The sequence below is a fragment of the Ranitomeya imitator genome, chromosome 2 (assembly GCF_032444005.1).
Source record: "Ranitomeya imitator isolate aRanImi1 chromosome 2, aRanImi1.pri, whole genome shotgun sequence".
Taxonomy (NCBI): domain Eukaryota; kingdom Metazoa; phylum Chordata; class Amphibia; order Anura; family Dendrobatidae; genus Ranitomeya; species Ranitomeya imitator.
In genome coordinates this window covers 837,272,401-837,289,185 of record NC_091283.1, presented here as the reverse complement: position 1 = coordinate 837,289,185, position 16,785 = coordinate 837,272,401, and the positions used below count along the sequence as shown (strand labels likewise).

At 44.0% G+C, this 16,785-nt stretch overlaps 1 long non-coding RNA gene across 1 annotated transcript; it reads right to left on the bottom strand.

Moving 5' to 3' along the window:
* Positions 1-12,579: 12,579 nt before the first annotated feature.
* Positions 12,580-16,008, bottom strand: LOC138666100 (uncharacterized). Its single transcript, XR_011318557.1, has 5 exons — positions 15,932-16,008; positions 15,681-15,818; positions 14,647-14,750; positions 14,161-14,281; positions 12,580-12,895 (listed from the first exon to the last, which is right to left on the bottom strand). It is a non-coding gene; the product is annotated as an uncharacterized lncRNA (long non-coding RNA).
* Positions 16,009-16,785: the final 777 nt, after the last annotated feature.

Here is a 16,785-nt window from a genome sequence, read left to right as displayed (position 1 = left end):
AGCGACCACAATATTGTGCAGTTTCACCTGTCTTTCACTAGGGGGACTTGTCAGGGAGTCACAAAAACATTGAACTTTAGGAAGGCAAAGTTTGACCAGCTTAGAGATGCCCTTAATCTGGTAGACTGGGACAATATCCTCAGAAATGAGAATACAGATAATAAATGGGAAATGTTTAAGAACATCCTAAATAGGCAGTGTAAGCGGTTTATACCTTGTGGGAATAAAAGGACTAGAAATAGGAAAAACCCAATGTGGCTAAACAAAGAAGTAAGACAGGCAATTAACAGTAAAAAGAAAGCATTTGCACTACTAAAGCAGGATGGCACCATTGAAGCTCTAAAAAACTATAGGGAGAAAAATACTTTATCTAAAAAACTAATTAAAGCTGCCAAAAAGGAAACAGAGAAGCACATTGCTAAGGAGAGTAAAACTAATCCCAAACTGTTCTTCAACTATATCAATAGTAAAAGAATAAAAACTGAAAATGTAGGCCCCTTAAAAAATAGTGAGGAAAGAATGGTTGTAGATGACGAGGAAAAAGCTAACATATTAAACACCTTCTTCTCCACGGTATTCACGGTGGAAAATGAAATGCTAGGTGAAATCCCAAGAAACAATGAAAACCCTATATTAAGGGTCACCAATCTAACCCAAGAAGAGGTGCGAAACCGGCTAAATAAGATTAAAATAGATAAATCTCCGGGTCCGGATGGCATACACCCACGAGTACTAAGAGAACTAAGTAATGTAATAGATAAACCATTATTTCTTATTTTTAGTGACTCTATAGCGACAGGGTCTGTTCCGCAGGACTGGCGCATAGCAAATGTGGTGCCAATATTCAAAAAGGGCTCTAAAAGTGAACCTGGAAATTATAGGCCAGTAAGTCTAACCTCTATTGTTGGTAAAATATTTGAAGGGTTTCTGAGGGATGTTATTCTGGATTATCTCAATGAGAATAACTGTTTAACTCCATATCAGCATGGGTTTATGAGAAATCGCTCCTGTCAAACCAATCTAATCAATTTTTATGAAGAGGTAAGCTATAGGCTGGACCACGGTGAGTCATTGGACGTGGTATATCTCGATTTTTCCAAAGCGTTTGATACCGTGCCGCACAAGAGGTTGGTACACAAAATGAGAATGCTTGGTCTGGGGGAAAATGTGTGTAAATGGGTTAGTAACTGGCTTAGTGATAGAAAGCAGAGGGTGGTTATAAATGGTATAGTCTCTAACTGGGTCGCTGTGACCAGTGGGGTACCGCAGGGGTCAGTATTGGGACCTGTTCTCTTCAACATATTCATTAATGATCTGGTAGAAGGTTTACACAGTAAAATATCGATATTTGCAGATGATACAAAACTATGTAAAGCAGTTAATACAAGAGAAGATAGTATTCTGCTACAGATGGATCTGGATAAGTTGGAAACTTGGGCTGAAAGGTGGCAGATGAGGTTTAACAATGATAAATGTAAGGTTATACACATGGGAAGAAGGAATCAATATCACCATTACACACTGAACGGGAAACCACTGGGTAAATCTGACAGGGAGAAGGACTTGGGGATCCTAGTTAATGATAAACTTACCTGGAGCAGCCAGTGCCAGGCAGCAGCTGCCAAGGCAAACAGGATCATGGGGTGCATTAAAAGAGGTCTGGATACACATGATGAGAGCATTATACTGCCTCTGTACAAATCCCTAGTTAGACCGCACATGGAGTACTGTGTCCAGTTTTGGGCACCGGTGCTCAGGAAGGATATAAGGGAACTAGAGAGAGTACAAAGGAGGGCAACAAAATTAATAAAGGGGATGGGAGAACTACAATACCCAGATAGATTAGCGAAATTAGGATTATTTAGTCTAGAAAAAAGACGACTGAGGGGCGATCTAATAACCATGTATAAGTATATAAGGGGACAATACAAATATCTCGCTGAGGATCTGTTTATACCAAGGAAGGTGACGGGCACAAGGGGGCATTCTTTGCGTCTGGAGGAGAGAAGGTTTTTCCACCAACACAGAAGAGGATTCTTTACTGTTAGGGCAGTGAGAATCTGGAATTGCTTGCCTGAGGAGGTGGTGATGGCGAACTCAGTCGAGGGGTTCAAGAGAGGCCTGGATGTCTTCCTGGAGCAGAACAATATTGTATCATACAATTATTAGGTTCTGTAGAAGGACGTAGATCTGGGTATTTATTATGATGGAATATAGGCTGAACTGGATGGACAAATGTCTTTTTTCGGCCTTACTATGTTACTATGTTACTATGTTACTAAACTGAAAGAACATGGTACTACAACAAACCTGTCAAGAGAGGGTCACCCACCAAAACTCTCAGCCTGGGCAAGGAGGACATAAATCAGAGAGGCAGCACAGAGACTAAAGGTAACCCTGAAGGTGTTGCAAAGCTCCCAAGCAGAGACTGGAGTATCTGTCCATATGACCACAATAAGCCATACAGGTGGCCTTCACGGAAGAGTGGGCAGAAAAAAAGCCTTTACTTACACACAAATTTTAAGGCTCGTTTTGAGTTTGCCAAAAGACGTGGTAGGAAGGTGCTGTGGTCAGATAAGCCCAAAATTGAACTTATTGTCCACCAAGGTAAATGCTATGTCTGGTGCCAAACCAACACAGCTCATCACCCCAAAAACATCATCCTTTCAGAGAAACGTGGTGGCAGTATTAAGCTGTGAAGATGTTTTTCAGTAGCAGGGACATGGAAAATGGTCAGAGTTGAGGAGAAGATGGATGGTGGGAAATACAGGTATATTCTTGAGCAAAACCTGTTTCAGTCTGTCAGTGATTTGAGACTTGGACCTTCACCTTCCAACAAGACAATGACCCAAAGCATACTGATAAAGCAACACTCGAGAGATGTAAGGGGAAACGTGTACATGTTTTGGAGTGGCCGAGTCACAGCCCAGACCTTATTCCAATGGAGCATCTGTGGTCAGACTTGAAGATTGCTGTTCACGAGAGGAAACATCTAACTTGAAGGAGCTGGATCAGTTTTGCCTTGAGGAATGGGCAGAAATTCCAGTTGCCAGATGTGGAAAGCTCATAGAGATTTATCCAAAGCAACTTGCAGCTGTAATTGCCTCCAAAGGAGGCTCTACAAAGTACCGACTTTAGGGGGCTGAATAGTTATGCACACTGAAGTTTTCAGTTATTTTGTCCTATTTGTTGTTCGCTTCACAAAACAAAGAAACCAAATGTTCATAGATGTAGGCACGTTCTTTACCTAAACGGATGCAAACCATAAAAAAAAACAGTGAAATTCCAGATTGTGTGGTGTCAAAACACGAAAAATGCCAGGGTGTGTGTGTGTGAATACTTTCGCAAGCCACTGTATCGTATAGATTGTACACGTGAGGCAGCACTACTGACTTATGATGACATTATGGGTCATATAAAACTGCTCATCCCGCTCCATGAATACAATGCCAGAGATCTTGAACCTCAAAGGACTGGAAACATTTGGCAGTAATATAGAAAACCGTAAGGTAGTATTATAAAAGTATTATTGTGCACTATGTGGCGGTATTGTGTGGGTGTAATGCTCTGAGGATCGGCTATAGATATACACATGTGGCGTCTACTTTGTTTTTTAGCATTGGCCACGGACTCTGTGTTAAGTCACTTTCCTTTCAAACCACGTATACTTCTAATTACAGCAGCAGAACAGTCCAAACCACAGAAGGGAAATAGTCGGCTGGTGTATGTGGTCTGCCCGGCATATACATAAGAAGCATTTGACGTTTCAAGAATAAAACTAAATTGATCATTGTGGAGCTCTGATTTGCCTTTTTTCCATATTTAACATATTAGACAAACAACGTAAAGAACAGCGGAGACAACGGACGGATTCTATACAGACACTTTATTAGTTTTTATGTTATTTAATTAATTTATTTTAAGTTATATATTTTCTTTTATTGCACCTAAGAATATAAATAGCAGAATTATTAGAATATATTCCATCATTTCACGTGTAATTCCACTTTAAATAACACCTTTCTTTAGAGCTACGGTATATAAAGAGTTCACTAACTAGTTTTTAAAGATGCTTCTATATATATAAATAACCAGGAGTTACTCAAACTTTGTACCCAAACATCAAAATTGTAAATTTACGTGTATAAATATGGAACTTATTTGCCACATTTTATTACTTTCTGACTTTTCCACAACAAAACAATTAAAAAACGGAAAACGATACATTTGGTGCATTAATTATTTTGACCCAATGCTACTCAAATGTAGTGATTTTTTTTATGCACTCTAAGTCATCTAATACTGTTCTCTGATATATGAAATAGCTTTTAGTTTAGTTTTTCCGATTTCATTCTCATCTTTAAATCATCATACATAAATATATATTATATCTAATTAAAAACATTTTGTAACATTTGTTAGTTAACATTGTATCTGCATTGTAACTATTCGAAAATACTCCATTTATTATATTACAATTAATACAATTTGAAACATGAAATTATCACAGATCCTGAGATTCACGACAGACTAGGAAATAATGAATTAAAACGTACGGAAAAATAAAGTGAATGCTAAAATAAGACAAATTAAAAAATAAAACCAGCACATCCTGTCCAGGGAAATACAATCATCATGTCTGCAATGTGTTAATGACTACACCTTACATCATAATATACTTTTAATCAACAGCAGGGGGCGCTCACTACATACAAATTTCTAAAACTCCCATTGAGTGAAATGATAGCTGTATACATATGTATGTAATGAGCTCCCCCTAGTGGTGGATGTATAAATCTGAATATACTGAGCTCCCCTTAGTGGAGACTATATAAATCTGTATATAGTGAGCTCCCTTTAGTGGTGGCTGTATAAATCTGTATATAGTGAGCTCCCTTTAGTGGTGGCTGTATAAATCTGTATATAGTGAGCTCCCTTTAGTGGTGGCTGTATAAATCTGTATATAGTGAGCTCCCTTTAGTGGTGGCTGTATAAATCTGTATATAGTGAGCTCCCTTTAGTGGTGGCTGTATAAATCTGTATATACTGAGGTCCTCCTAGTGGTGGCTGTATATATCTATATAGTGAGCCCCCTAGTGGTGGATATATACAGTGAGCTCCCCTTAGTGGAGACTATATAAATCTGTACATAGTGAGCACCCCCTAGTGGAGACTATATAAATCTGTGTGCAGTGAGCTCCCTCTAGTGGTGGATGTATAAATCTGTATATAGAGAGCTCCCCCTAGTGGTGACTGTACAAATCTGTACATAGTGAAAAATGATGAAAGATGAGCGGTGGACATCCACAGGGTGCCACGCTCTGAGTCAGGAACCACCCAGGTCAGATAAGAGAACTTGATTTATTCAACGCTCAACATATTTCATGGACGATCTATCCCCTTCAACAGGGTAATTACTTGAGGAAAGGGATGGATCTTCCCTGAAACTCACTGTGTGGTGAATAAATCGACTTCTCTTAATCTGACCTGGGTGGTTTCTGACTCTGAGTATGGCACCCTGTGGATTTATATCCCCCACCTTTCATCGTTCCTTGCTGTGTCATGGCTCCTGCTCAGATTGTCAGCAGCGGGCGTCATTCAGAGCTTAGAATCAGCGTTGTGCCTGGCAAGAACAACTACCGGAGGTGAGTTGAACACCTCTTCCCCCACCTCATAGGTACGGTGACATTCTTCACATGGAGTGCCATCACTTTTGTTTTATTTTCACAAACCTGTATATAGTGAGCTCTCTCTATTGGTGACTACTGAGTATATAACTCTGCATGTAGTGTGCCACCCTAGTGGTGGCTGTATAAATCTGTTTGTAGTGAGCCCCCCCCTAGTGGTGGATGTATAAATCTGTATGTACTATGTAGTGAGCTCCCTCTAGTGGTGGCTGTATACATTTGTATGTAGTTAGCTCCCCTGTTGTGAATTCTGTGGCTGAATTCACTCCTGTGGTCACAAGTGGTACTGCAGCTTCTGAGCTTCCTCCCTCAGGTGTTCTGGTGAGCTCGTTAACTGCTTCATTACTTAACTCCGCCTGATGCTGCTATCCTTGCTCCTTGTCAATGTTCCAGTGTTGGATCTGAGCTTCTCCTGATTGTTCCTGTGACCTGCTGCTCTGTATAGCTAAGTGCTTTTGCTTTTTTGTTGCTTTTTTTCTGTCCAGCTTGTCTTTTGTTGGAAGCTCTGAGACGCAAAGGGTGTACCGCCGTGCCGTTAGTTCGGCACGGTGGGTTTTTTTTTTTGCCCCCTTTGCGTGGTTTTGCTTTAGGGTTTTTTGTAGACTGCAAAGTTCGCTTTACTGTCCTCGCTCTGTCCTAGAATATCTGGCCCCACTTTGCTGAATCTATTTCATCCCTACGTTTTGTCTTTTCATCTTACTCACAGTCATTATATGTGGGGGGCTGCCTTTTCCTTTGGGGAATTTCTCTGGGGCAAGTCAGGCCTATTTTTCTATCTTCAGGCTAGCTAGTTTCTTAGGCTGTGCCGAGTTGCCTAGGTAGTTGTTAGGCGCAATCCACAGCCGCTTTTAGTTGTGTTTAGGATAGGATCAGGTGTGCAGTCTACAGAGTTTCCACGTCTCAGAGCTCGTTCTTGTATTTTTGGGTATTTGTCAGATCACTGTGTGCGCTCTGATCGCTAAGCACACTGTGTTTCTGGATTGCCTTCATAACACCTGTCATTAGCAAACATAACAGTACAAGGAGCCCAAACTAATGATTCTCAATAGAGGGAAAGAAAAAGTTCTGACATCATTTTTTTTTTTTTTTTTCTGCTCTGTGTTCACTTTTTTTTTCCCCTAGACATTTGGGTGATTCTGGACACAGGTGTGGACATGGATATTCAGGGTCTGTGCTCTTCAATGGATAATCTCGTTATAAATGTACAAAAAATTCAAGATACTATTGATCAGAAATCTATGTTAGAACCAAGAATTCCTATTCCTGATTTGTTTTTTGGAGATAGAACTAAGTTTCTAAGTTTCAAAAATAATTGTAAGCTATTTCTGGCCTTGAAACCTCATTCTTCTGGTAATCCTATTCAACAGGTTTTGATTATTATTTCTTTTTTGCGCGGCGACCCTCAAGACTGGGCATTTTCTCTTGCGCCAGGAGACCCTGCATTGAGTAGTGTCGATGCGTTTTTCCTGGCACTCGGATTGCTGTACGATGAGCCTAATTCAGTGGATCAGGCTGAGAAAAATTTGCTGGCTTTGTGCCAGGGTCAGGATGATATAGAAGTATATTGTCAGAAATTTAGGAAATGGTCAGTACTCACTCAGTGGAATGAATCTGCGCTGGCAGCTTTGTTCAGAAAGGGTCTCTCTGAGGCTCTTAAGGATGTCATGGTGGGATTTCCTATGCCTGCTGGTTTGAATGAGTCTTTGTCTTTGGCCATTCAGATCGGTCGACGCTTGCGCGAGCGTAAATCTGTGCACCATTTGGCGGTACTGCCTGAGGTTAAACCTGAGCCTATGCAGTGCGATAGGACTATGACTAGAGTTGAACGGCAGGAATACAGACGTCTGAATGGTCTGTGTTTCTACTGTGGTGATTCCACTCATGCTATTTCTGATTGTCCTAAGCGCACTAAGCGGTCCGCTAGGTCTGCCGTCATTGGTACTGTACAGTCCAAATTCCTTCTGTCCATTACCTTGATATGCTCTTTGTCGTCGTTTTCTGTCATGGCGTTTGTGGATTCAGGCGCTGCCCTGAATTTGATGGACTTGGAGTATGCTAAACGTTGTGGGTTTTTCTTGGAGCCTTTGCGGTGTCCTATTCCATTGAGAGGAATTGATGCTACGCCTTTGGCCAAGAATAAACCTCAATACTGGGCCCAGCTGACCATGTGCATGGCTCCTGCACATCAGGAAGTTATTCGCTTTCTGGTGTTGCATAATCTGCATGATGTGGTCGTGTTGGGGTTGCCATGGCTACAAACCCATAATCCAGTATTGGATTGGAATTCCATGTCGGTATCCAGCTGGGGTTGTCAGGGGGTACATGGTGATGTTCCATTTTTGTCGATTTCGTCATCCACCCCTTCTGAGGTCCCAGAGTTCTTGTCTGATTATCAGGATGTATTTGAAGAGCCCAAGTCCGATGCTCTACCTCCGCATAGGGATTGTGATTGTGCTATCAATTTGATTCCTGGTAGTAAATTCCCTAAAGGTCGATTATTTAATTTATCCGTGCCCGAACACGCCGCTATGCGCAGTTATGTGAAGGAATCCCTGGAGAAGGGACATATTCGCCCATCGTCATCACCACTGGGAGCAGGGTTCTTCTTTGTAGCCAAGAAGGATGGTTCGCTGAGACCGTGTATTGATTACCGCCTTCTTAATAAGATCACTGTTAAATTTCAGTATCCCTTGCCATTGTTATCTGACTTGTTTGCTCGGATTAAGGGGGCTAGTTGGTTCACTAAGATTGATCTTCGTGGTGCGTATAATCTGGTGAGAATCAGGCAAGGAGATGAATGGAAAACTGCATTCAATACGCCCGAGGGTCATTTTGAGTATCTAGTGATGCCGTTCGGACTTGCCAATGCTCCATCTGTGTTTCAGTCTTTTATGCATGACATCTTCCGTGAGTACCTGGATAAATTCCTGATTGTGTACTTGGATGACATTTTGATCTTCTCAGATGATTGGGAGTCTCATGTGAAGCAGGTCAGAATGGTTTTTCAGGTCCTGCGTGCTAACTCTTTGTTTGTGAAGGGATCAAAGTGTCTCTTCGGTGTGCAGAAAGTTTCATTTTTGGGGTTCATCTTTACCCCTTCTACTATCGAGATGGATCCAGTTAAGGTCCAAGCCATCCAGGATTGGATTCAGCCGACATCTCTGAAAAGTCTGCAAAAGTTCCTGGGCTTTGCTAATTTTTATCGTCGCTTCATCTGTAATTTTTCTAGCATTGCCAAACCATTGACCGATTTGACCAAGAAGGGTGCTGATTTGGTTAATTGGTCTTCTGCTGCTGTGGAAGCTTTTCAGGAGTTGAAGCGTCGTTTTTGTTCTGCCCCTGTGTTGTGTCAGCCAGATGTTTCTCTTCCGTTCCAGGTCGAGGTTGATGCTTCTGAGATTGGAGCAGGGGCGGTTTTGTCACAGAGAGGTTCTGATTGCTCAGTGATGAAACCATGTGCTTTCTTTTCCAGGAAGTTTTCGCCCGCTGAGCGTAATTATGATGTGGGCAATCGAGAGTTGCTGGCCATGAAGTGGGCATTCGAGGAGTGGCGTCATTGGCTTGAAGGAGCTAAGCATCGCGTGGTGGTATTGACTGATCATAAGAACTTAACTTATCTTGAGTCTGCCAAGCGCTTGAATCCTAGACAGGCCCGTTGGTCGTTATTTTTTGCCCGCTTCGACTTTGTGATTTCGTACCTTCCGGGCTCTAAAAATGTGAAGGCGGATGCTCTGTCTAGGAGTTTTGTGCCCGACTCTCTGGGTTTATCTGAGCCAGCGGGTATCCTCAAGGAAGGAGTCATTGTGTCTGCCATCTCCCCTGATTTGCGGCGGGTGCTGCAAAAATTTCAGGCGAATAAACCTGATCGTTGTCCAGCAGAGAAATTGTTCGTCCCTGATAGGTGGACTAATAAACTTATCTCTGAACTTCATTGTTCGGTGTTGGCTGGTCATCCTGGAATCTTTGATACCAGAGAGTTAGTGGCTAGATCCTTCTGGTGGCCATCTCTGTCACGGGATGTACGTACTTTTGTGCAGTCCTGTGGGATTTGTGCTAGGGCTAAGCCCTGCTGTTCTCGTGCCAGTGGGTTGCTTTTGCCCTTGCCGGTCCCAGAGAGGCCTTGGACACATATTTCGATGGATTTCATTTCTGACCTTCCCGTTTCTCAAAAGATGTCAGTCATTTGGGTGGTCTGCGATCGCTTTTCTAAAATGGTCCATCTGGTGCCCTTGGCTAAATTGCCTTCCTCCTCTGATTTGGTGCCTTTGTTCTTTCAGCATGTGGTTCGGTTGCATGGCATTCCTGAGAATATTGTTTCTGACAGAGGTTCCCAGTTTGTTTCAAGGTTTTGGCGAGCCTTTTGTGGTAGGATGGGCATTGACCTATCCTTTTCCTCGGCTTTCCATCCTCAGACTAATGGCCAGACCGAACGAACCAATCAGACCTTGGAAACATGTCTGAGATGTTTTGTTTCTGCAGACCAGGATGATTGGGTGTCCTTTTTGCCGTTGGCTGAGTTCGCCCTTAATAATCGGGCCAGCTCGGCTACCTTGGTTTCTCCATTTTTTTGCAATTCTGGGTTCCATCCTCGTTTCTCTTCAGGACAGGTTGAGTCTTCGGACTGTCCTGGTGTGGATTCTGTGGTGGATAGGTTGCAGCAGATCTGGACTCAGGTAGTGGACAATTTGATCTTGTCCCAGGAGAAAGCTCAACTTTTCGCTAATCGCAGACGCCGTGTGGGTCCCCGACTTCGTGTTGGGGATCTGGTTTGGTTATCTTCTCGTCATATTCCTATGAAGGTTTCCTCTCCTAAATTTAAACCTCGTTTTATTGGTCCGTATAGGATTTCTGAGGTTCTCAATCCTGTGTCTTTTCGTTTGACCCTCCCAGACTCCTTTTCCATACATAATGTATTCCATAGGTCGTTGTTGCGGAGATACGTGGCACCTATGGTTCCATCTGTTGAGCCTCCTGCCCCGGTTTTGGTGGAGGGGGAATTGGAGTATATTGTGGAGAAGATTTTGGATTCTCGTGTTTCTAGACGGAAACTCCTTATCTGGCTAAATGGAAGGGTTATGCTCAGGAAGATAATTCCTGGGTTTTTGCCTCTGATGTTCATGCTTCCGATCTTGTTCGTGCCTTTCATGCGGCTCATCCTGGTCGGCCTGGGGGCTCTGGTGAGGGTTCGGTGACCCCTCCTCAAGGGGGGGTACTGTTGTGAATTCTGTGGCTGAATTCACTCCTGTGGTCACAAGTGGTACTGCAGCTTCTGAGCTTCCTCCCTCAGGTGTTCTGGTGAGCTCGTTAACTGCTTCATTACTTAACTCCGCCTGATGCTGCTATCCTGGCTCCTTGTCAATGTTTCAGTGTTGGATCTGAGCTTCTCCTGATTGTTCCTGTGACCTGCTGCTCTGTATAGCTAAGTGCTTTTGCTTTTTTGTTGCTTTTTTTCTGTCCAGCTTGTCTTTTGTTTTGTTGGAAGCTCTGAGACGCAAAGGGTGTACCGCCGTGCCGTTAGTTCGGCACGGTGGGGGTTTTTTTTGCCCCCTTTGCGTGGTTTTGCTTTAGGGTTTTTTGTAGACTGCAAAGTTCGCTTTACTGTCCTCGCTCTGTCCTAGAATATCGGGCCCCACTTTGCTGAATCTATTTCATCCCTACGTTTTGTCTTTTCATCTTACTCACAGTCATTATATGTGGGGGGCTGCCTTTTCCTTTGGGGAATTTCTCTGGGGCAAGTCAGGCCTATTTTTCTATCTTCAGGCTAGCTAGTTTCTTAGGCTGTGCCGAGTTGCCTAGGTAGTTGTTAGGCGCAATCCACAGCCGCTTTTAGTTGTGTTTAGGATAGGATCAGGTGTGCAGTCTACAGAGTTTCCACGTCTCAGAGCTCGTTCTTGTATTTTTGGGTATTTGTCAGATCACTGTGTGCGCTCTGATCGCTAAGCACACTGTGTTTCTGCATTGCCTTCATAACACCAGTCATTAGCAAACATAACACTCCCCTTAGCGGTGACTGTATAAATCTGTGTGCAGTGAGCTCCCTCTAGTGGTGACTGTAGAAATCTGTATGTAATGAGCTCCCTCTAGTGGTAACTGTATAAATCTGTACTTAGTGAGCTCCCTCTAGTGGTGGATGTATAAATCTGTATGTAGTGAGCTCCCTCTAGTGGTGGATGTATAAATCTGTATGTAGTGAGCTCCCTCTAGTGGTGACTGTTAGTGTTGAGCATTCCGATACCGCAAGTATCGGGTATCGGACGATATTTGCGGTATCGGAATTCCGATACCGAGTTCCGATATTTTTGTGATATCGGGAATCGGTATCGGGATTAAGATTAATATGTAAAATAAAGAATAAAAATAAAAAGTATTGATATACTTACCCTCTGACGCGCCCTGGTCGTCACCGCTGCAACCGCCTTGCTTTCGTTTCGAAGAATGAGCGCGTAAAGGGCCTTCGATGACGTTGCGGCTTGTGATTGGTCGCGTGAGCAGTCACATGACCGCTCAGCGACCAATCACAAGCCGCGACGTCATCGAAGGCCCTTTACGCGCTCATTCTTCGGAACGAAAGCAAGGCGGTTGCAGCGGTGACGACCAGGGCGCGTCAGAGGGTAAGTATATCAATATTTTTTATTTTTATTCTTTATTTTACACATGAATATGGATCCCAGGGCCTGAAGGCGAGTTTCCTCTCCTTCAGACCCTGGGATCCATTACAGGATACCTTCCGATATTTGTGTCCCATTGACTAGTATTGGTATCGGATATCGGTATCGGCGATATCTGATATTTTTCGGATATCGGCCGATACCATCCGATACCGATACTTTCAAATATCGGACGGTATCGCTCAACACTAGTGACTGTATAAATCTGTATGTACTGAGCTCCCCCTAGTGGTGGATGTATAAATCTGTACTTAGTGAGCTCCCCCTAGTGGTGGATGTATAAATCTGTATGAACTGAGCTCCCCCTAGTGGTGGCTGAATAAATCTCTATGTAGTATACTTGTCTCAGTGGCCAGCAGGGTCCATTACCGAATATAGATGTAGTGAACGTTATATATGTGTGATGCTGTCGTAGATGGTAATTCTTTCCTATTTCTTCTATGGTGAGTCGGCGGTATGTGTATTCCACTGTGTGATTAGTTGCGTCATCTCCGGTCTTACTCAAGGTGACGTCATCCGCATTCACTTCATGCCATTATCCTAGAGAGAGAATACAATACTGTAATGACCCCAATGACCTCATGAACTTTTTCCACAAACCTATATATCAATCTGTTCACCTCCTTCTGCTCTAGAATCTGTTCACGTCAAATACAACCTGGTGCTTTCCAGTTATTGTAAATCTATAAATCTAGGCATTCCCGTAAAGTTGTAAATTGGAGTAAAATGACCATATAGACAGTATAATATATAGAAAACACAAAAATACAGATCAGGTTCCCGGGTGTAAAACAAAGATGTGGAACCTGGAGAGAAGATAGTAGTGGTCACAGCCCCCACCCTGTAGGATGGCCCCTCACAGCCCCCATACAGTATGATGACCCCTCACAGCCCCCACTCTGTAGGATGGCCCCACAGTGTCCTGCACAGTATGATGTTCCCTCACAGTTTCCCATACAGTATGATGTCCTCTTACAGTCTCCCACACAATATGATGTCCCCTCACAGCCCCCATACAGTATGATGGCCCCTCACATCCCCCATACAGTATGATGGCCCCATACAGACCCCCACACAGTATGATGTCCCCTCACAGCCCCCATACAGTATGATGGCCCTCACAGCCCCCACACTGTAGGATGGCCCATACAGTCCCCTGCACAGTATGATGTCCCTTCACAGTCCCCCACACAATGTGATGTCCCCTCACAGTCCCCATACAGTATGATGGTCCCTCACAGCCCCTACACTGTAGGATGGCCCCACACAGTCTCCTGCACAGTATGATGGCCCCTCACATCCCCCATACAGTATGATGTCCTCTTACAGTACCCCATACGATGTGATGTCCCCTTACAGCCGCCATGCAGTATGAAGGCCCCTCACAGCCCCTACACAGTAGGATGGCCCCACACAGTCACCTGCACAGTATGATGGCCCCTCACAGTCCCCCATACAGTATGATGTCCTCTTACAGTCCCCCACACAATGTGATGTCCCCTTACAGCCGCCATGCAGTATGATGGTCCCTCACAGCCCCCACACCGTAGGATGGCCCCCACATAGCCCATACTATTCACCATAGCATCGTATTCACCAATGTCTGACTATTTCTCCTGGCACAAGGCATTAGATAGAAACCACCATTTGGCCATACAAGAAAAGAAAAATCATGTCATGTGTGTCTGCATCTGTCATAAACCACAGATCTCTGCCGGTAAATGTCACTTATCTATTCCACAATGAGGCTTTCAGGATGAAACAGCAGATATTGGAATATACACGGCAGAGTGCGGAGGTCTCACCGCCACCTTCTCCTCGGGGGAGCTCTCGCTGCCTTGTGCGCTGCAGAAGCTGCTGCTATTGGACGAGGAGTACGAGGGGAGGGGCTTCCTGCAGAATTCCGCCGTCTGATTTGGAAGATGCCTTCACACATAGTAAAGTAGAAATCGATTAATCAAATTGCTGGAAACATTTCTCTTCCCTTTTTGTAAAAGATCATAAAATACTTTTGGAAAAATTTTTCTTATTGTAACCAACCAGATTGTGCAGATATTAATTGGAGCATGTTATAGATTACAGTGGATTTCCATTATTCTAGAAGCCCCCAGCCCCCTTCAATATCATGTTACAACAACACTCTATGGAGCAGAGGTGGATAACGAGGTCGCGGGCAAAGGAACTTCAAGATACGTCGCGGAAAAAACTATAATTATCAACTACTCCCTTCACTGTATCTTAGGGGAGATGACTTGTGGTTCCATTTGTGTCGATCCGATCCCATGGCGCACCTCCTCTCCTCCGAGACGTTATCTATGGCGATGCTGGCGCTTCTGCATCCTCGCGAAAGAGCGTCACGTGACCTCTGGGGGCTCCTCAGGGAAAGCGAGAAGGTCTGCGAAAGAGATCGTTAACAGATTATATATATATATATATATATATATATATATATATATATATATATATATATTCGATATTCTCAGTGCTGCCAGTAGGGGCAGAATAAAGGTTTTTGCTTGGCCAAGACCCCCACTATTTATCACCCCCACTGCTCAGGAATCCAGCTGTTGACTGGGTGTAGATACCAATACTGTCCACTAGGTGGCAGAATGCAGATAACCTATTGTCATGTTTGAACCAGATTAATCAAGAAGGGCATTACGCCCCCTCCTGGCAAACTCCACCCACTTGTAAAAAAAGAGTCAGAGCTGGCGTAAAAAGCACCAAAAATCACAACCACAGGACATTTTAAACTATTTTATGCCAGAATTCATAATTCGGGGCCCATTGGATCTACCAGAGTTAAAGGGGATGTACAGAATAAGAAAAACATGGCTACATTTTTTCTTCTGAAAACAGCTCCACCCTTGCGCATGGGTCTTCCAAAACAGCGCCACTCCTGTCCACTGGTTATATCTGGAATTGCAGCTCATGGGCTCAGCAGCAGCTCCTCCGGACACTCTGGTTTTCTCCTGCTCTTCAGAGACATCATGAATTTAGCTGGTGAGCTCCGATGGGGACAGAGAGCAATGACAATGCCTGTAAATCTGTGGGCTACGCGCGCAGAATAAATAGAATCCTCATTCACTCAAATGGAGCTGAGATGCAATGCCGGACACAACCTGAGGACCGGTGTGGCGCTGTTTATCATTTTCATTTAAGGAGAACATTTATTTCCTTCAGGATGACGTGCGATGTAAAAACGGCATGATTCCTTTAAGAGCGTGCTCTATAAAGATTGCTGCCGATATCATTTGCTATGTCTCCGATAAGGGCCTGCAGGGCGGCCTCCAGCGCCGGCGTCGTGTCGCTCATTGTCACTCACCTTGAAGTTTTCCAGGAATCCGCTAGACGGATTCTCCAGTTTATCTGCGGGATTTTCCTCCAGAGACCCCAGGACGCTCTGACTGTGCAGAAAGAGCTCGTCGTACAAGGTGTCAATGAGACAGCTCCGCGTGCGCTCCTGGCGGGCGAGAGGAGACGTGGAAAGACACGGTACGAGGAGGTCGCGGCGGCAGTTCTGCCCGGTGACCCCTCCGCCGGCCGTCGTGCCGTAATGAGACACCCGCCACTCACCTGCAGCCTGGAGAAGCGCTCCGCTCGGTAACAGCTAACCTCGGCGTTAATCAGCTTGGCGAGGAGGAATTCACGAAATTGCTGGTTCTGACGGAGAAGACGATGATTCAGAGGGCGAATGTTGGAAAACAAGAAAATGAGCAATGTCGGGAAAATGAGACATTGTGCAGAGATGAGAGGCATGGACGCCCTGTGCGGAGACTGTCCATTACTACTCCCCTCCCCTGCACATGTAATACGACCGATATACAACCCCACACAATGGTCATACCGCCATCCACAACCATAATATACACTTTAGAGAACCTTAGGGGCTGAGAAGAAATATGCAATTACTAGAGATTATAGAAGTGGAGTGTAATGCGGGCTAATACTGCCTGAAATAATAGGACCATACAGTGCGTACATACTACCGTCTAGTACTGATATACTGCCATACAGTGCATACATACTACCTTCTAGTACTGATATACTGCCATGCAGTGCATACATACTACCTTCTAGTACTGATATACTGCCACACAGTGCGTACATACTACCTTCTAGTACTGATATACTGCCATACAGTGCATACATACTACCTTCTAGTACTGATATACTGACATACAGTGCATACATACTACCTTCTAGTACTGATATACAGCCACACAGTGCGTACATACTACCTTCTAGTACTGATATACTGCCGTACAGTGCATACATACTACCTTCTAGTACTGATATACTGACATACAGTGCATACATACTACCTTCTAGTACTGATATACAGCCACACAGTGCGTACATACTACCTTCTAGTACTGATATACTGCCATACAGTGCATACATACTACCTTCTAGTACTGATATACTGC